Genomic DNA, 22,752 nt, shown 5'->3' on the forward strand with positions numbered 1-22,752 from the left:
CACCCCTGCCAAATTTTTTGTATATGTATACATATAATGTGTTATATCTATCTCTGACTTAGGGGTGCCAGATGAGTCGAGTCCTCGCGAGCCGGCTCGATTTTGAGCTCGAGCTCCTAGTGATTCGAGCTCGAGCTCAATTGTTTTTGTTCATAAGCTCGCGAGCCTCTATCTTTTTTTTTTATTTTTTTATATATATTTTTATTTTTGAATTTTTTATATATTTAATTTTACATTTAATATTTGATCAATTTTATAATCAAAATTGACCATATATTATAATTATTAATCAATATCATATATTTTATTTTGGATTATAATAAATTAGGTAATTTTATTTATACATTTAATCTTTATACAAAAATAAATTTAATCAACAACTTAATAAATTATAATATTTTTTGTAATTAAAATTACTATTAAATATGACATATATAAACTTATGTATTTTAATATATATTTGTATTACGTTATACTTTTTTTAAAGTGACAAGTAAATTTACTTATGAGTTTTTATCTATTTTTGAGTTTTATATTTCTATTAGAATACATCCTATGCATCATGCAATCTATTTTATTATTTATAAATTTGTGTCAAAATTTAGTGATTCGTATGAATTAATCTAAAAATAATGATAATGATAATAATAGTGATGGTTGAACAATTTTAATTATTATTTTATTATATATATAATGAGATAAAAAAGTTTAATCAACAATTACAATATCTTAAAATCTGGGCACCCGATTCACACCAAATTTGAATATATATAAGACCGTGTCCATTGGATCATATCGGAAGGTCTGATTTAGAATCACATGGCCTGATTCTACGATACACCGACTTTAATGGTTATTTTTACGCTCTGAGTACGATATCTTGATATACGTATATCCAATAAGTCTAAAGCTTTACCAAATTTATTTTTTATAAGTTTGATTATATCTAAGGTCTGATCTGAATTTTGATGATCCGATTAACCCATGTTGTTCAACAATGATAGTTACATCAATATAATACTAATATTTATAAATATATAAATTTACTGCAGATTGTGAACATATATTAATCTCAATTATAAAATATTTTTATGTATTTCAATTGCATTACTTCAAATAATTGATACTTTTCTATAATTTTAAACTGTTTAATATGATTTTGTTTTACATTTACTAATTATATTACTATTAAACTAATCAGTAGTTTGTATTTATAACAATAAATTAAAATTTCATACTATATGTTGGTATATTTATAATATGGTATACATTATACAATCTATTTTATTACTTATAAATTTATGTAAAAAATTGGCGATTCTCATTATTTAATATAATAATAATAATAATAATAATAATAATAATAATAATAATATAGTATGCATTATATATTGAGCTCGAGTCAGAAAATTCAAAATCAAGCTCCAGCTCGCCAAAAAAGGTCGAGCTCTGACTCGACTTCGACTCGTTTATACCCCTGCTCTAATTTAATTATACTTATTCTTTACTATACTATTTTCTTTTATATTATTTCGCAACATATTTTTTAAATGATATATATCAAAATATTTTATTTGTATTAAAAATATCAATATTTATGTAAATGTAATATTCATTTTAATTTAATATATTGATAATGATATAAGTTTTATATGATTTATCGATTTCTATTAATAGACTTTGTACTTAAAATGTATTTATTCTTTATTCAATAATATATATTTTACATGTAATAAATATTTGAAAATATTTAAAATCAAGACCATTGATTTAAAAACACAAAATCCAACGATTGTGACTGAATTGCTTGGATCCAATGGTCATCATTTGTTCACAAGAGATCTAATGATTGTCAAAATAATGATAATATGTATCAAATAAAAGGCAAACCAGTCAATTGAATATGTAAATTAACAGTGTTAGCAATAATTAATGAAGAGGGCAAGTGAGCAATATTTCTAAAAACAGAGGAAAATTTTAGCCTATTTAATTTATACAGGCGAGTTTCTGCAGAAAATAAAAACACACGGGGATTTTATGCAATTATCCCTTTAATTTTTCGGACCCAATTAAAGTTTGGTGAGTCTCATATTTTCTCCACAACCCGCTTTTAAACACGTACTCAATAATATTTATAGGTACTATTAATTTATCTATAATTTTCAATATATCATCTTGAAAAATATATCGTATCGTATCCGGGAAAGAGCTTATTTGATATTTAATTATAGGGTGAATAGCAATTTATCCCCCTGTGATATTAAAAATGAGCACATTACCCCCCTATGAAAAAAATATAGCAATTTACCCCCTTATACTTTTCAAAATGAAACAATTTACCTCCTTATACAGGGAGGTAAATTGCTTCATTTTAAAAATCATAGGGGGGTAAATTGTTGTATTTTAAAAAATACAGGGAGGTAAATCGCTATTTATTTTTTCATAAGGGGATAATTTGCTCATTTGTGATATCACAAGAGGGTTGCTTGCATTTTTCCCCTTTAATTATATGTTTCGATATATATAAACGAAACCCTAAAAAATGTCTTCGCATCTTTCAGAATAAAAAATTATTTTGGTATTAGGGATATATTTCCAACCTTCGGGAGGCAGAGGAGGCATCATTATAAGATGAAAGGTGGTCTGATGCCACACCTACTGCGGCCAACCTTATTGACATGAATCATTGCACCACGTAACTATTGTTAGGATAGTTGATCAAAAAGTCGATTAAATTGATATGAATGTATTTTATTTTGATAAAAACTCAATATTATATAATATTATTTTCAGTGAATAAAATGAGTGTTCGCTTATTTGGTATTTACTTAGTAGTGCTCATTTTGTATGTTTGCATCTGCTTGAACATAACAAAAAGCCCACAGACCAATTGGCAACCGTGCAGATGGACCACGTACTGAATGGCAGTCCTGAAATCAACTGCCAAGAGATTGGGTTTGAAATGTTCCTAGTTGAGGACCTCGAGTTGGGCATTGAGAGTCTTAAGCAGACTTGCACTAAGAGTTGCATTCAATTAATGAGTATCGTGTTTCATCGGTGACAGACGTGGAACGTCTATGCGATCTTAGTGGGTTGATTGACTAGGTGTCGAATCAACTGAACTGACTCGCGAGAATCGTCATATGAAAACCTTGGAGGCCTGGTCGGTATGACTGAATCCTTGGCTCCGATAGTACGGGAATAATCCTCAGACTTGAGGAAGCACGACAGTCACATGCGTACAATAACTGTATCTTGGATGTGTGTAAGAGGTATTTTTGTCGCAGATATGATCATCATAAGCCTCGACCAGTGCAGTCGGAGTATGTAATGAGGATTGTGAGTTCTAAGAAAATGATCTATCCCCTATCATTATTTGATAGAGGTATCACCTATACATGCACTTGAAGACCGGCTCATGCCTTACGTATCTGTGGCTACCGTGGTTGATCCAGTAGGAAAAGACGTTCCTATGTCTACCAATTAAGCATACCACGGTCTCAAGTATTAAAGTATAGATGCCTAGTTCGGGATGAGAACCGACACAAAATTTTATGCCCTAAAAACACAAAAAAGAAACCAGAAATTATTTTGTATGATTACAAAATACTTTTATAAAGAAAAAAAAATCAAAAGTGAGAGATCTTGAGCATAAAAGAGAAGGGAATCGATATCCCATTGGTTATTATATCATCTCATCAATAAAATTGATAAAAATAAATTTCTACATAAAGGTGTCTATCTTTTTCTGCTTTTCCATGTCAATGATCATCATGTTTAAATTCAAACAAAGGAGGAGGGATCTGAAATTTGAAAAAGAATTGGGAAAAAGTTTAATAATCCATCAACCCAATGATCATATGAAAAAGGTTAACGCCTTTGAGATATATATAATTATTAAAGTAAAATAATTGACACTGCCGTAAAGATTTGCACTTTGCAATTGATGTTTTCACCTCCACTTTTTCCACTGTCTTTTCCTCCATTTTTGCTTTCTTTCATCTTAGCAAAAGTTTTTTTTTTTGTTTTTTTAAAGAAAAGCGATGATTACATAATTTTATAAATATTTTATAAAACATAATATATTGATTATTTTCTAATTAAATTATATATAAAATGAGTGATCAAGAAATTCGATTGTTATGAATAAGTGATTCATACTTATAACGGATATATGGTTGATAAGTATTTCAAGAAAAAAATATTTGTCCTAATTATAATATGTTTTAGTTAAATATATATTAATTGTTAATAGATTTTAGTTAAATATATAGGGTATCTAACCGCCACAAAATGTTGCTTTCACCAGAATCTTGCCAAAATCACTATTGAAAATCAATTATGGGCTAAATTGCATTTACTGTCCCATATGTTAGGGGTAGCAAATCAAGGGCTCTAGTTAAGGGTGTAAAAAATAACATCCCAGAATTAAATTTTTTTTTGCTATTTAAGGACTTCGGCAACCGGAGTTTTCAAATGCGCCGAAAACTGCTTACCTGGACACAAATTAGGGTTCCAATTTGGGGGTTTTGCTGACGAGGCTGTGGGGTAGTAAATAAATTTCCAACTAAGCGAAATAAACACAAAAAATAAAATCCAAAATAAAAGAAGAAGAAATATCTTCCCTCTCAAATCGACCGAAGCATTCTCTCAGACAAAAATCCCTAACTCCCAACTCATCCCTGAAGCTGAAGAAGACAACTGACCCCAACTCGCTTCCATTTTGCCCTGCTTCGAGCCCGACTGTGCAAAGATTGCATGATGTCTTCCATGCCCAGTTGGACACATTGTTATTGTAGTAAGCCAGCTTACATTCACACATCTTGGACTAACCAAAACCCAGGTAGACGATCCCGTTCATGCCATGACTACAAGGTATATAGAGAGCAGTTTGTTTTTCCTTCTTTTTTTTCATTTTTCGTACTCTCTAATTTTTTTATTTTTGTGAAAAATGTAGAATAATGGGTGTAGATTCTTTCAGTGGGAAGATCCTTCAATGTGCTCAAGAGCAAGGTCTGTAATTTCTGAGTTGGTGAGAAAGATGAATCAGCTAGAAATGGACAAGACAAAGATGGAAAAGAAGATGAAATTTTACTTCAAATTGCTTGTCTTTTAATGGTTTTTTTTAATTTTTATTTGAATGCTAGAAAGTCGTGCATAAATGGAGTAATTTGTGTAAGGGAGTGGATTTCTCTGTTTATGTAATTGATGGTGTTTTGCTATGTTAAATTTAGATTAGTAAGGATTATGAATTTTATTTTTATGGATTAGTAATGCATTTGTTTGTTCCTTTATGTTTATATTGTCTTAAGTTATAACCTGCAAATATAATAAGCTATAAACATTAAGTAATCGATTATATTAAAAACAGTATAGACATAAAAAAAATAGTAATAGATGATTATATTAACATGATCACCTCAAAACATGTTTGAATAAGTTTGCCAAACAATGGCAATCAAAAGGGCTCATAAAAACTACAAAACCCTGTCAATCAAAAGGTATCAAACCATTACCAAAAACTGCATTTTTTTACCTTACAAATAAGCCAAAATGCCAAACAAGTCAAAAGTACAAATCAAGTCTATTTTTCTACAGAGTTGTTGCTACTGCTTCCTGGAGGCCCTTTTGAGCTTAATCTCTACAAGTTTGACAGTGTGATGAATTTCTTTTCCATTGCATGATAACTGGAAAATGTTCTTGGACTGAATGTTGTGTGACACTGTATTGACTACCAAGCATAAGAGGTGGGGCTCTAACATTTACCCTTGATATTGCACTCCTGGGATGTCCAACACTCTGCAGTTGAGTGTTAATTGAAGATCCCTTAGTGTACTGGGGAGGGTTGGAAACTAGATTGGGCACTTGGAGTGTAGAAAATATCTCATTTTCTGCAGATTGTAAGGTGACAAGGCTCTGCATGAACAGGGACAAGTGTCATATAAATTGTGAAAAAAAAGCTGCAAAAAGATGTAAAGTAATACTTATAGTAATTGGAGGTAGAATAATTTCTACCTCATTGTCCACTTGCATCATTTTTCCCTCATTTATGACAAGACATCACAACAAACTATGACAAGACAACTAGAAAAAATACAAAATCTTAACAAAAAGACAACTAGAAAAAATACTTACAGGAATTGGGGCTGAAATAATTTCAGCCTCATTTGTGACCTTCTTTTTTCCTTTGTCTGCCCCCTGCAAAAATTATCAGATCAAGCTATCAGAACTAGCAAAAATACAGCAGCATATGCAATTGGGTGAAAAAGAAGCAAAAAAAGAAAATTTCATAAAAATGGGAACAAATCAGCTTATTTTGTGATTATTGTGTTGAAATCCTCTCTCTCTTCCTTACATTGAGCTTTGTTGGTAAAGCTTCATCAGCTCCAACGACGTCAACAGTTGTTTCTTCAATGGTCAAGTCTGTAATTTCTTCATTTGTTTGTGTTTGATCTTTATTTGGACATGTCCTTGCATTATGCTTTTCCTGGCCACACTTAGAGCATTTGGCTGTTGTCTATTGTCTTTTCAGCTTCACTCCATTACCTCTTTTCCCTTTTTTCTTCTTCGTCATAGGCTCATCTGATATCTTCTTCTTGCACTGGAAGGTCTACCACTCCTTCTGCCAAACCTTAGTGGCATTAGAGGTATGAAACATGTCTCATTTCACTGATTCTCACCACCTATTAGCATTATTGCACTTGCATATATCCTCTTGTAAGCGATTACAGAATAACGGTCATCAATGTAATCCTCAGGATCATCCCTAGCATGCCTGTACTCCCTCCCCAACTTTAAACATTGTGAATCTGTAGTTAGGAGCAGAAAACCAGTTTTTACTTTCTTGTAATATCTCTTATCACCAACCAACCCTAATTTATCACAGAACAAATTGAGGTTTGCAAAACATAGGTGAGTTGACTCTACATTGTCAAATGTAGCAATCTCACCACCAATATAATAAGGTACAGTACAATTAGTTGGGTTAAATTTCCCCCCATAGTAATATGTGACAGTAGTTGAACTAATGTCAGGATCTGTAAATACAAAATCAAAAAACAAAATAGTACTAAATCAGAAATATCACCTACAAATTAAGCAAACAAAAAAAAAAAAACTATAGATGCGAATATTCTCCCAACTACACATACTAAAAAGAATAAACAAATAAAAATGAATTTCTCTCTGCTCCACATACTGATAGAGGTATATATATGCATACACATGCTTTCGCACATGCTTTCCCACATGTTTTCCCTCGAACCATTAAAATGCACAAGCAGTACAGGACCAAGAGGGGCCACAAAATTCGTATAATATTTAAGAGGGGGAAAGGGACAATGGGGAACCACAGATAATAAATGACGAACTTACGGTATAAAGGAGATGGGAGGTTCAGGTGTTGTTTGCTCCTTATGACCATCTTCTCGCCTTTGGTACTCTCAATTCACTATTTAATTTCTTAATCGTCTTCTTCAACTGGTGTGATTAAAGATTAGGGATGGGGATTTTGGGGGTTGTTGGGAATTAGGGTTCTTTGGTCTGTAGATTTGAGAGAGAAAGTGACAGTCGATTTGGGTCTTTACCTTTTTGTTTTATTTTCGTTTTTTTTTTCTTTTGTATTTTGTTGTTAGTTTTTCTTTTATGTTTTGTTTTATTTGGGTCTATAGTTTTTGCTAGTTTTTTTCTTTTAGTTTTTCCACGTCAACCAGTAACTTGGAGACGTTCGATAACTTAAAATATAATCGTTTTTGGCCGTTTAAAAGTAACGATTTGGACTATTTTTATCAAGCACCGTTTTGTTAATTAATTATTTTTAAATGAATTTTCAGAAATCAATTAAAATAAAAATGAATGATTTTAAAATGTTCTGAATTAGCTCAATTAAAATGTTCACATGTACTCGCATAACACTCCTATATCTCAAGCTATACTTCCAAACAAATGTGCTTATATTTAGATGGTGTTCTATTAATTTATAGTTTTCTGAAAGTATTTTACAAGACATTTAAAATAATTTATTAAATGCTTATAAACCCAATCGAAAAAATGGGTAACATATTTTTGGCAAGAATTTTAATAAAGTAATTTTGATGTAACAGTAAAATTCTAATATCAAAGAACCTCTTAAATAAATATTAAAATTTTAAAATCATACGATGTTTAAAAAATTATAAGTTAAATCGAAACAACCTCTAGAAGGTAAAATCTATAAAAATAAATAATTTTAAGAATACAGTTTTGGTTTGCAGTTTGAGAAATAAATGAGCCAATAAAACCGATAGGTAAGGAAGATGAAGATCTCGACGTCGCCGCTAATGACACATTTGTGAGATTGATAGGCACTATTAAAATTTATCATTATGAAAAGTTTTATAGTATTTTTATTATTTTCCAATTTTTTAATTTTTTTGGTACACAATTTAATATTACATATCAATTTTAATTAATAAAGATATTTATAATTATTAAAAATTTAATATTTATTTTCTAAAAATATTTAATATTTTACTAAATATTAATTAAGGGTTATAATTTTTATAATTAAAATAATAATAATAAATAACTATTAATTATTATTTAAATTCATCATTAATAAAAAAAAGAATTGGCGGAGTCGTCAAGACGACTCACATTAGAATTGTAAGTCTAACCCATTATGGGGTAAACCTGCATAATAAATAAGTCATATATGCTTGTCTTTTTATTTATTCTTTTTCCTTGTAATTTTTAATATATTTCTATGTAGAATGCATCATATGGTTGCAATTCGATTGATATCTCTTTGTGCCATTATTGTTCGCTCTAATTTTTTATGACCCTTACACTAAAACAAAATCAATTATTTAGAATGTTTTTTTTTTGTTTGGAATGGATTTCTAAGAATTTGTGAAGAGAGGTCAGAATATGGAACGAATTTTAGAACGGAATGTTGCCCGTCACTGTTAGTAAAGTCAAAATAATTGTGATAGTAAAAATAAATTCATTACAATTTTAGAATGGCTTTTTGACGATTTTAACTGATTATTACAAACCTTATCGGATTTAACAATATAAGTATAACTAGAGTTGCAATAGCTTTTGTGTAGCATTGTCTAGTGGTACTACGATTGGATCTCCTCTAAATATCATACTTCAAGTAAACTATATTTATATATATAAATATATATATGTAACTTCTATTGTACCAATGGATGAGGAGAAAAACTGCATATTGGCCCAACCAGACTAAAATCCAAAGTTTGTACTTAGGCCTCAATGGGTAGAGATCTATAACTGAAAAGTATTAGTAGAGGAGTGAGCATATAACTCAGTAGGTAAATAACTAATATTATCTATATATGTACGTCAATACAGTTTCAAACAAGACAAACTGAGCAACATATGTAGAATATAATCAAATTTAATTTCAATGAGATTTACTTTATTTCATACGCAGTCAACACATAACAAAACCACCAATTAAACTCCTTTTTTTTTCTAGTTTGCTTATCAGAACGTGATATAGTATTTCTCTCCATCAACTCAACCTCACCATTTATTACATAATGTTTAAATGAATCCCGTTGACACGCTACACAAGCTCATCAATCTCATTTCGCATCCTAATTCATTCAACTCGCATTAAAATTCTTTTCATATCGCATCAAAGCTCTTTTTATTTCATTTCGTCACACAAGCTATTCAAACATCAAGGGGTATTTATATAACAATTATATTCAATTTTCATCACTCCAGCATTTTCACATATCACCTTTCTTGTAAGCAACTAATAATATAAACCATCTCAACACATGTTTATTGCAAAACTAACAACACATTGCTGAACAAATAGGATATCTGAATGTACTTTCCTTATTTTATTTTCACAATATAATCAATCAAATTTAATAATCCATGACTCATACAGTTCCAGATAAATCAATTCCAACATGTATCACAAACTTACATAAAAGTAGTATCACAAGAAAATGAAACATATATACATAATACTAAAATTACTAACCTTGCTTTGACTAATCGTTCACCTTAAACTATCAATCTATCATGTTCTTCTCATAGTTTATTAGCAATACAAGTCATAGACTTACAATAAAAAGTTATATCAGGATAAGAGAGACACATATAAATAACACTAATGATTTACTTATCTCGATCTTACAGTACTTTTTAATTAGCAACTACGGAATTATTCAATCCTGTACTTTATCCTTGAATCATATAATAGGTTATAATTCATGTAATCAATACACTACAAAAAAACAAACAGGATTTGGGCCAAGTTTGGAACGAATTTTTTGTTTTTGGAATGGTTTACGGAACACAGAACTTATTTGGAGTGGAATTTTAAACGATTTTGAATGGAACGAAATCTGTACTTACAATCGGCGTTACAAAAAATTAGGAACAATTATCAAATATCCGTTCCTACTTTCGTTGGTAACTGTAACTGTGTTTATAAACCGTTCCTAATGCCGAATTTGTTCAAATCTTTTTCAATTTTGGAATTGGAACGATTATGGACGCGTTTTGGAAGGAATATTTTATTTTTATCCTGGAACTTTTGGAACGGACTTTGTAATGTTCATGCAATTATTTAGGAACTATTTTTTTAACTTGGATTAATTTAGGAACGATTTTTGGAACTTTAATTTGCAACACGTTTAGGAATGAGTTTGTTAATTAGGAACAAGTTCGTAGAATTGTTTTAGTAATAGCATTGGAAACGGTTTCATATAATTTGAAACACATATCAGAGACTGGATTAGTAATGAGATTTGGAATGGTTATCCACTAATTTGGACCACCTATTTTAAATGGTTTTAGTAATGGTATTTAGAACGATTCATCCAGTTTAGGAATTATTTTCTGGAACGGTGTTTGTACCGGTATTTGGAAGGGGTATTTACTTAAATTTGTAATTTTACTTAACATTACTAAAACCATTAAAAAAAATATAATTTTATATTTTTTTTATTTTCTTAATATATTTAATAAATTCTAATAAATAAATAAATTTATATATTTTAATATATTTTCATGTATAATTAAATTTGAATATAGATGAAATAATCGAATTTAATAAATATTATGAAACATGAATAATTAAGAAAAAACATTATATTAATATAAAAAAGTATTTAATTATAAAAATAAAAAAATATAAAATCTAATATAACCCCTTCTCATCAGCAACGCCCATGTCGTCCTGATTCGAGGCCGAGGAGTCTTTTGGAGGCGGTGTTACGGTCACGAGGAGACCGACATCTCCCTCATCATGCCCATCATGTCGGTCATCAATGTCTCGAGGCGGCCGATGTGGTCCTTATTAGAAAAAGCTGATACTGTGCGGGAAATATCCCCACACGACAGTATTCCAAACAAAGTTCCAATCATTTACCGTTACTATTTTGTTACAGTGTTTGGAACGGATTTGGTATTTTTTTGGAACTCATCTTAGAACGGTTAGACCGTTGCAAACTTATAACCCAAAAAAATTGTTGAACATGACGTCATGTTTCAATATCCGTTGCTTTCAAAGGTCGTTCCAAAGTGAAATGGGCTTTGGAATGGTTTTTCCTAACCGTGCCAAATCCTGTCTTTTTTGTAATGATATATCTTGAATATCGTAATTTTTAAACAGAATATTAATATTATTCAAACAGTTTCTAATAATTTTTTAATATTTTATTTCTATAAAAATACACATCTTCATCTATTTATTCTAAATAACTAGACAATCTAGGCTTCGTAAAGATACATATAGTTTATCAATTATCTCATAAGTATGTATTTCATTGAACCCTCATTTTCTTATAGCTATCGTTCTTAAAAACCATTATTGACTAACTTATCAAAAAATTTCATATTTCTTTTTAATAACTATAACATTTTCAAAAACCACTTTCTAATATTATACAAATATCATTTTCTAATATTTTTATTTATTTGTTATTAGTTTCTCATTATAACAGAAACTAATTAAACACCTACCCATATAATTAATTATTTAATAAATCAATTCGATTAAATTGAACAAATCAACTATAGACAAGATTAAAAGGGTGTTTGGCTAAGCTTTTCTAAAATATTGTATAAGCTCCTACATTTTAAAAGTGGATCTTATTTTAAAAATAAGCTCCTAAAGTGTTTGAATAAAATAAGATGTTAAAACTCATAAGATGTGAAAACATCTTATAAGATGTTAGGGTGTTTGGCATAATAAGGTCTTTTATTAAAAAAATGACTAAAATGGGCATGATACCATCACTACAAGAAAAACCCGAATTTGTAACGGCTTCTTTAAAACTGCCAAAAGACCGTAACAAAAGACACAATTTTTGTTACGTATTTGTAATGGATTGGATGTGATAACGTCATGCAAGGGCTGATAACCATTTAAGTCAGGTGTAATGGCCGAATCCATTTAAGAAGTTGTTACAATTTTATTGTATTCGTAATGCCGTTACAAGATTACAGCTGTTATAATTTCTAAAACTTTTTCGTATTATGAAGTGAGGGATGGCCAAATTTTCGTATTATGCTAGCCGTTACGAAACACATTATATAAATTTGGCCATTACTATTTTTCTATGATTTTTTTAACGGTGTGTAATATTTGTAATGGCTTGAAAAAGAAAATGAGAAGCCATTACAATTACCATGGAAATAACCATAAAAAACTTTACAATAAGAAGGTGTTACAAAAACTGCGTGATTAGGGACAACGTTTTTTACCAGATAGTATTACAAAAGCCATTCCAAATGTGGACAAGATAATTATCCTAATTCATATTGATATGGTTGTGGCTTCTATGATTAAGTTTCAGGGTTGGCAGACCACTTTACGATGTTGTGCATGCTGCTAACCAGCCATTGTGGAACGGTTGCATCAATCTTAAGCGGCATCTGTTGTTGACTTGGTGGATATCAAGGCAGACGAACCATATTTCTAAGTGATCATATGATCGAATATCGCAGAGGGCTAATAAAATATTGCTCCCTGATCACACCTTGACGAGAGATTACTACAGTATGAAGAAGTTGATAAAAAATTTAGGTTTATCCGTTGAGAAGAATGATGCATGTAAGAACAGCTGCATATTATACTGGAAGGACGATGTTGATCTGGATTACTGCAAGCTGTGCGAGATGCTAGGTACAGGTTGACCTAAGAGTGAGACCCCCGTCGCAAGAAGTCCTAGTATCCCAAGTATAAAGAGAGACAAAGTGGATTGGATGGCTGTTTGCAAAACCAAGGCCCGGAGAGTCGTTGATGAGTCTCGGTAGACTGATATAGCATATTCTTGCAAACTCCCCATAGTGGGGTCAGATGCGGCGGGGCCCATCAGTACACAGGCCCAGACAGACCGTGGGTATTAAAAATGGTAACCAGAAAGCCAATTTGATTGGCAGTTTTAGGAACTATTTAGTAATCTTTATGAATGTGATATTATCTTGATTAATATAGTAAGCATTCATCTGTGGCACTATGTGTTTGTTGTGCTTACTATTTATGTTGAACGGGGTTTTAACGTCACAACAAATGCCCACATACCAATTGAATAACCTATATAGTTGGGTTGCGTTTTTGATGGCAACTATGAAACCAACTTTTAAGGGTTGGTCTAAAACGTTCCAAGTCGAGAACCTCGAGACTGGGCATTGGGAGTCCTATAGAGACTTGCACTAAGTATTGCATTCATTTGATGAGTGTCTTGTTTCATTAGCGACATACATCGGATGTCTATACAATTTTAGTTGATTAGTTGACAACGTTGTTAATTGAATGAATTGACTCACGAGAATTGTCAAATGGAAGCCTTAGAGGCTTGGTTGGTATGTCTTGAATTTTTGGCTCTGATAGTACAGGATTAGCCATTAGAATTGGGGAATCATGATAGTCGCATGCATAAGATGGCTATATCTTGGATCTGGCGAGAGATGACTGTGTTTTTGATGTAGTCATTATAAGCCTTGTCCAGTATAGTCGGATTGATGTATTGAGGACGGTGGATTTCAAGATAGAATCGGTCCTATGCGCTCTGAGATGGTTTAAACTCTCTAACTCTATGGCCATAGCAATTGGTCGAATAGAAAATGGTTTTCTTTGTCGATCAATAAAGTAAATGCATTTCAAGTACTCAGCATAGTTGCTTGGTCTAGAATGGAAACCGACGCCCAATTTCATACCCTTGACTAAGGCCGGGAGATGGTCGATGGGAGGAGCATACCTGTACGGAACTCGATAGCCTAAATGTTCACGCCAACATTCACCTAGTCTCAAGCGCCATGGACCATTGCTAGACGACCACTCATGGTGACGGGCATTCCTAACTAATGGTTAATTAAAAATAATTAATTAAATTAGATTTAATTAATTATTTATATTGAACACAATGCCCAAGTCTAGCTGAGGGTGAACCTAAAGAGTCACAAACAAATCATTATGGAACTGGTGGAATTAATTTAGAATTAATTCAAGAAGAATATATAAATGATTGGATCATTAATTTAATAATCCTTTTGAGCAGCAACGTTCGTTGTTCCCTTTACATTATGTCGATCAAATGGATTATTAAATAAATGATTCAATCATTTATATATTCTCCTTGAATTAATTTAATCCAATTAAATTTACTCCCTTCCTATCGAATTAATTCAAAATTAATTCCACCAATTCTTTAGTGATTTGTGTGTAACTCTTTAGGTTCAACCTCAGCTAGACTTGGGCATTATCTCCAACACAAATAATTAAAATTTAATTTAATTAATTATTTTCAATTAATCATTAATCAAAACGCCCGTGACCATGGGTGGCTGTCTAGCAATGGTCAATGGCACTAGTAACTAGGTGAATATATAGGCTCTCGAGTTTCATATAGGTATAGTCCTTCCGTCGATCATCTCCCGGCCTTAATCTACGGCATGGAATTGGCGTCGGTTCCCGTCCTGGACCAAGCAACTATACGTAATATTTGAGATGCGTTTACTCTATCGATCGATAAAAAAAATTATTTCGTATTCGACCAGTCGCTATGGTCATAGACTTAGAGAGTCTAAACCATCTCAAAGCACATTGGAGATATATTCATCATATACTGATAGGGACGGATTCTATCTTGAAATCCACCGTCCTTACTACAAGGCTTATAATGACCACATCAACGACATAGTTATCTTTCGCTAGATCCAAGATATAACCATCATATGCATGCGATTGCCATGATTCCTCAAGTCCAATGACTAGTCTCGTATTATCGGAGTTGGGGATTCAAGTCATACCGACAAAACCTCCAAGGCTTCCATATGATGATTTTCGCAAGTCAATTGAATTAGTTAACAACCTTGTCAACTAATCCACTAAAATTGCATAGATATCCCATGTCTGTCGTCGATGAAAAATGGCACGCATCCATTGAATGCAATATTTAGTGCATCTCTATAGGACTCTCGATGCCCAGTCTCGAGGTCCTCGACTTGGAACGTTTCAGAACAACCCTCAAAAGTTGGTTTTATAGCTGTCATCCAATGCGCAACCCAACAACATGGGTTATTCAATTGGTTTATGGGCATTTGTTGTGACGTTAAAACACCGTTTAACGTAAAGAGCAAGCACAACAAACACATGGTGGCATAGATGAATGCCTACTACATTCACCAAGATAATATAAAATTTATAAATATTGCTAAATGGTTACCAAACCGCCAATCTAATTGATTTTTTTGGTCACCTATTATAACAACTACATAGTTGTCTAAATGGTTTGTGGGCTTCATTGTGATGTTTAAGCAAATATAAACATACAAAATGAGCACAAAAAAGAAAAAGGCCAAAAATAAACAGTCATTTTATTCACTAAGCGTTAGTCCTGATTCATCAACTAAATGAATATCTCAACTGCCGCACTCCATGACTCATGAGACCGGAAAACAAGAGTATATTCCATTCGTTCACAACAATAGTGTAGCTTTCTTTCATTAAAATGTGCCACGACTCGTGAGACCACGAATGGGTGAATGTAGCATCCACACCACATTGTTGTGGATGGAAGGCTTGGATTTAATACAGCCATTTGAGTTTTAATCCATTCTGGGCCTAATATTTAACTTGGACCATCCAAGTGAGAGTTAAGTTTGTTGTAACCTAGACCTCATCATTATAAGATTTTGCGTGCATCAGTTTTAATCTTTGAGTATAAACAGATGCATTCCAAACACATCATACTTCAAATATTAAAACATATACCACATGCAAAAGAAAGCCTAGCACGCCCCTATTGGATGATCACAAGCCCAATCCTAAGTGACCAACTGAGCCCGCAGTGAGTCCATGGTCAAAAGCATAATAATAAACAATAAACATGCCAGACATGTGGCTAGAAGATGAAACAAAAAGTCTAGAAACATAATATGAAACTTTACCTTTTTGTTTCTTTTGGAAAAACTACAACGTGTGTTTTTCCCTTTATGTTCACCCGTTCCGTTCCCTTGAGAATTCAAACTAGAATTCCTCTAAGTTGTCCACACCACAAAATAGAACAGATATAGTTGTTTTTTAATTTTCAGATAGAACAAAGAACAAGAAGAAAGATAATTCCAAACACAACACTATTGTTTAGTGCTTTTGGATTGTTTTATGTTCTAACTTCAATCCAATTCAATATAGAAGAAGAAGAATAATATTTTTGAGAGAAGATTGAAAGCAAATTAGTGGCTTTGGTGGTAGTTATGTTAGATATGTATGTAGTTTTATATATCACATACAATTGAACTTAAAATTCAATAACTACTAAGTTTGCTTCCACGACAACTTGTACAACCACATGCATAACCTCAAACCATGACGAAATAACTCCTCCATCATGTTCATCATGGTGAGGAGTTTCAACTTCCTCTTACCTTGCTCCAACCACCCTCAAATGGGCTTGGACTTGAAATATGCATAGGACTTGATTTAATCAAATGAAATCAAGCCCAACCAAAGTTGTTTGGACAATAATTTATTAAATTAATTAAGCCAAACTTAATAAATTAATTCAATTAATTTAAAGGTGTTAAGCCAAAAAATTAATTAATTCAATTAATTAATTCTTGAGCCATCCATCAAATGGATTATTAAATAAATGATCCAATTATTTATATATTCTCCTTGAATCAACTTAATCCAAGTAAATTAATTCGTTTCTTCTTGAATTAATTCCAAACTAATTCCACCAATTCCATAGTGATTTTTGTGTGACTCTTTAGGTTCACCCTCAGCTACAAATTAGGCTTGTGTCCAACACATTAATTAATTAAATCTAATTTAATTAATTTATTTCTAATTAATCATTAATCGAAAATTCATGTTACCATGGGTGGCCGTCCAGCAACAGTACATGGCACTAGAAATTAGGTGAATGTTGGTGAGAACATTTAGGCTCTCGAGTACCATATGGGTATGGTCCTTCCATCATCCGTCTCTTGATCTAAGCTCAGGCCACGGAATTGGGCGTAGGTTCCCATCTTGGAGTAGACACTATGCTCAATAACTCAAGATGTGTTTGCTCCATTGATCGACGTAGGAAACCCCTCTCTACTCAATCAATCGCGACGGCCACAGACTCTAAGAGCATGAACCATCTCAAAGTGCACAGGAGACGCGACTGTCATATAATGACAGGTGACTGATTCTATCTTGGAACCCACCATCTTCACTACATATTCAGATTGAACTGAACAAAACTTGTAATGTCCACATCCAAGATACGCCCATCTTTCGTCAGATTCAAGATACAACCATCATATGCATGCAACTGCCATGGTTCCTCAAGTCCAAGGACTAATCCCGTACTATCGGAGCCAGAAAAATCTAGTTATACCGACCAAGCCTCCAAGTCTTCCATATGATGACTTCCCGCGAGTCAATTCAATCGGCTTGACAAACTTGTCAACTACGCACTAAAATGGCATAGACGTCTAACGCTTGCCGCTGATGAAACATGACACTCATCCAATGAATGCAATTTTAGTGCAAGTATCAATAGGACTCTCGATGCCCATTCTCGAGGTCCTCGACTTGGAAAGTTTCAAACCTAACCATCAGAAGTTGGTTTCATGGCTACCATCCAATACGCAACGCAACTAAGTAGGTTGTACAATTGGTTTGTGGGCTTTGTTGTGAGGTTAAGCATATAAACATAATCAGTGAGCACAACAAATGCAATTGCCAAATAATGAATACTCATTTTATTAATAAACGATGTTACAATTACACCGAGATTGTTAGAATAGATTACATAAAGGCCAATCCAATTGACTTTTTAGTTACCTTTTCTAACAAACTCCCATTTCACCCTAAATCCAATCACTCATTATCCTCAAGCCCATTTTTCCAAGATACTGAGCATGAGCAATCTACAACACCGGCTTGGTAAATGGATCTGCTATATTTTCTACTAATGCGACTCGATCCGTCCGATTGTCACCTCTTCCCACCATCTCTCTAAGAAGATGGTAGCGTCTAAGGATGTGCTTAGATCTGTGATGAGATATCGATCATTCGCTTGCGCTATAGCCCCATTGGTATCACAGAAGAAAACCACCGGCTTGGCAATGATAGGCACTATACTGAAATCTTGGATATAGTTTTTCATCCAAACTGCCTTCTTAGCTGCTTCCCAAGCCTCTATGTACTCAACTTCAGTGGTGGAACCCGCTGTGGTATCCTGCTTGGAACTTTTTCAAGCCACTATACCACCATTTAGCCTGAATACAGACCCTGATTGAGACTTAGCATCATCCTCATCAGATTGGAAGCGAGCATTGCTGTGGCCTTCCAGAATTAACTCTCCACCATCATAAACTAAGAACATATCTGTAGTCCTTCTCAGGTACTTAAGTATGATCTTGACTACAGTCCAGTGAGGCTCACCGGCACATGCTTGATATCTGCTCGTTACGCTCAAAGCAAAAGCGACATCTGGCCTTGTGCACTGCACAACATACTGTATGCTGCCTATAGCTGAAGCATAGGGTATGTCAAACATTTTCCTAAGCTCCTCATCAGTCTTAGGAAACTGCCTCTTGGACAGCTTAACCCCATGCCTCAAAGGAAGGAATCCTCATTTAGAGTTTTCCATCTTGAATCTTTTCAAGACTTTCTTAACATACGAGGTTTGGGTCATTCCTAACATCCTTTTAGATCTATCCCGGATAATCTTGATGCCTACGATGTAGGAAGCCTCCCCCAAATCCTTCATGGAAAATTGTGCAAACAATCATGCTTTAGTATCAGTTGACATCTTGATATCATTCCCAATGAGCTAAATGTTGTCTATATAAAGCACTAGGAACGCAAATGAGCTCCCAACTGACCTTCTTGTATACACAAGGGTTAAAGTCGTTCTTAATGAAATCATGACTGCATATAACCTCATCAAAATGGATATTCCAGCTTCAGGAAGCTTGTTTGAGACCATAGATGCACCTTTGGAGATGGCATACCTTCTGCTCTTCTCTAATAAATGTGAAACCTCCGGCTGATCCATATAGATGTCTTCCTCAACAAACCCATTAAGGAAAGTCGTTTTCCCGTCCATCTATAATATTTCATAGTCATACCATACAGCTATGCAAGCATAATCCAAATGGACTTGGCCATGGCTATAGGCGAATAGGTTTTCTCAAAATCGACCCTAGGTCATTGAGTAACCCTTTCGCCACAAGCCTAGCCTTAAAGGTAGTAACCTCTTGGTCAACTCCAAGCTTACGTTTGTAGACCCATTTACACAAAACAGGTTTAACACCGTTGGGTGGGTCTACCAAAGTCTACATCTTATTTGAACTCATAGAGTCCATCTCGGATTTTATGGCCTCAACCCATTATTCCGAATCGATGTCCGACATCACTTCTCAATAAGTCTTCTGATCATTACCCAATTGACCAATCAAACCCAGAAATCTATACCTCTCAAGTTGTTGGGACGATCTGATTGACCTTCATAGGACAGGAATATCGTCAGTGGGAGCTATAGGAGCAAATGATGTCACTACATCCGTTTGAGGTGTTGCTTCACTGGATTCCTCAAGGAACAATTCCTCACGTTAGGTATCTATTGGAAAACCTTTTTCCAATGACACTGCACTTTGCGAGACAAAAAAATTTTTGTTCGGAGAAATCATAGAACTAATATCCCATAGTTTCCCTAGGATAACCCATGAACCTGCACAAATTAGACCTCGAATCCAGTTTGTCTCCCACTAGTCTCTTGACGTATGCAAGGCTACCCCACACTCAAATACTTGTAAGACGCAGGCTTGCCATGCCATGTCTGATATAGCGTCTGAGCCACGATCTTAGATCGTGCCATATTCAACAACTTGGCTGTCGACTCAAGAGCATATCCTCAGAAGGATAACGACAGTCGGTAAAACTCATCAAGGACCAAACTATGTCCAACAAGGTTTGGTTCGTCCTTTTAGAGACACCATTAAGTTTTCGAGTTCCAAGAGGAGTCCACTGAGAGAGAATTCCATTCTCTTTTAGGTAATCGAAGAAAAAGACCTCAGACTTATACCTCATTAGGTTAACATAACTATACCGTGAGTGATCATCGATAAAGGTTATGAAGTAAGAAAATCCACCTCTGGCTTGTGTATTGAGTGGTCCACAAGCGTTTTAATGGATCAAATCCAACAGACAACTGGCAAGCACACTCTGTCCTACAAAAGGCTTCTTAGTCATCTTCCTTTTCAGACAAGACTCACAAGGTGGTCGGTGATCCAAATCATCTATCTTGAGATATGTGACCTAGTCTTGCATGCTTTTCTTGACTTTCCATTTTACGTTTGTTTTGAGCAGTCACGAAAAAATCTTGCTGTTGGAGAATATAAAGAATATGAAATTTGCCTAGCAAATGTGAAGAACCATACTTCATCAAATAAAAACAACTTTTATTGATCATAAACTCAAAGCCAATATTCTCTGTTTTGCACGGTTTTTGCCTTACCCTTCTTCATCTTCCAGCATCTGGCCCCCTTGCCTTTCACTTTAGAGGTCAAAGCCTCCTCAACCAACACCGACGGGGCAGACTTTTTGGTCGTTGCCTCGTATTGGACCAACATGTTTATTAACTCATGTATGGTCTTCTCAAGCCCATAAATGTTGTAGTTTATGATAAAATAGGTCATAAGAGGGAAGAAGTGACTTATTAAGCGCAGCTTGAGGATCCTCGAGCTTCTTCACGATGGAAAGCATCTTGATCACATGCTCTTACACAGAGGATCCTTCAATCATCTTACTGCCAAAAAATGCTTTTGTGGCAGAAAATTTAATATACCTATCGAGGACTGCAGAAACATCTTTCATGTGGAGCATTAACGATGCGACATCATCGTGTCTATCGTACTGTTTATGGATATCATTGTCATCGACGCCAGTACGATGCGGCGGACCTTCCGGTTGTCCTTGTTCCACTTTTCAAAAGTCACACGTTCTTCAAATGTGGACCCTTCCGACAGAGTCCTAAGTAGAGACTAATCTAAAATGTAAGTCTGGTTCTCGAAATATAGGACAATCCTCATATTTCTAAGCCAATCATTATAGTTTGATCCATTAAATTTGTTTGTCTCCAAAATCATGGTTAGTGGATTCTTAGACATCTACATTCAAAATGTAAAGCAGAAATTAGCAAACTAATTGTAACATTAAATACAAGTTAAAATATAGTATTTAGTCATTAACCGCTCCCACTATTTCTTCAAAAGCCCACCACTCTCAAGTGGGGTTTAGGGAAACCATTTCCTAGTGGGCTTGGGATCCACAAATACAATTCTTCATGTCCCGCTTTTACTATTCACAAGGAAAAAGTTTTGTGGGAGGTAACCATTATCATTCTCATCCAATGAGATCTCCAAGATATTTTCCCTCACCTCTTCACGTGATCCCGATGACTCCAAGAGAATCACATTACTCAGCATTAGGCCCAATCCATGAACCAACTAAATGAATATCTCAACCAAATGAAAATAGGAGCATATTCCATTTGTTCACAATAATATTGTAGTTTTCTTCTATTCCAAATGTGCCACGACTTGTGAGACCACAAAAGGGCAGAATTAGAATCCACACTATGTTATCGTGGATGGAAGACTTAGAATTATCAAACCATTTAATTTAATTCCATTTTGGGCCTAAGTGAGAGTTCAAGTTTGTTGTGACCGAGACCTCATCATTATAACATTTTGCATGACAAAGTTTTAATGAATGAGTATAAATGCATTCAAAACACATCATACACCATAAATTAAAATATTTACCACATGGAAACACAAGCCCAATCCTAAGTGATCCACTGAGCTCCAGTGAGTCTATGGTCAATCTATGGTGTGGCCTAACTATTACAAAAAACTAACCCATTATCATTCTAATGGGCCTTTCTCTTTGTTCTTCTTCCATCGTGAGCTCCGTCCAACAGGCCTAGGCCTTCAACACCTAGGAACTTACATTTATCAAAATAAATAAAACCTCACATCCCTACCTACACTCATTACAACTGAAAATGGAAACCCCAATCAGAAGTTGGGGGGAGTAACAAAAGGAGGGAGAAAGCAAGCCTTATTATTCCAAGGCTAAAGAGCGTAAAGAATTAAACAAAGAGGCATGCAGGACTCACCCAACATAAAAGTAAACCATACATTCGGCCAACGGGCTTTGTGATCATGCCCACTATTCATCCAATAAATAATAATTAACACATTTATATCAAA

At 33.8% G+C, this 22,752-nt stretch overlaps 1 pseudogene; it reads right to left on the reverse strand.

Annotated features, from left to right (window-relative positions):
* Positions 1–18,399: 18,399 nt before the first annotated feature.
* Positions 18,400–19,031, reverse strand: LOC148786888 (secreted RxLR effector protein 161 pseudogene; annotated as a pseudogene).
* Positions 19,032–22,752: the final 3,721 nt, after the last annotated feature.

This window comes from Sesamum indicum, linkage group LG9 (assembly GCF_026168435.1).
Source record: "Sesamum indicum cultivar Baizhima isolate 11 linkage group LG9, ASM2616843v1, whole genome shotgun sequence".
Lineage (NCBI taxonomy): Eukaryota > Viridiplantae > Streptophyta > Magnoliopsida > Lamiales > Pedaliaceae > Sesamum > Sesamum indicum.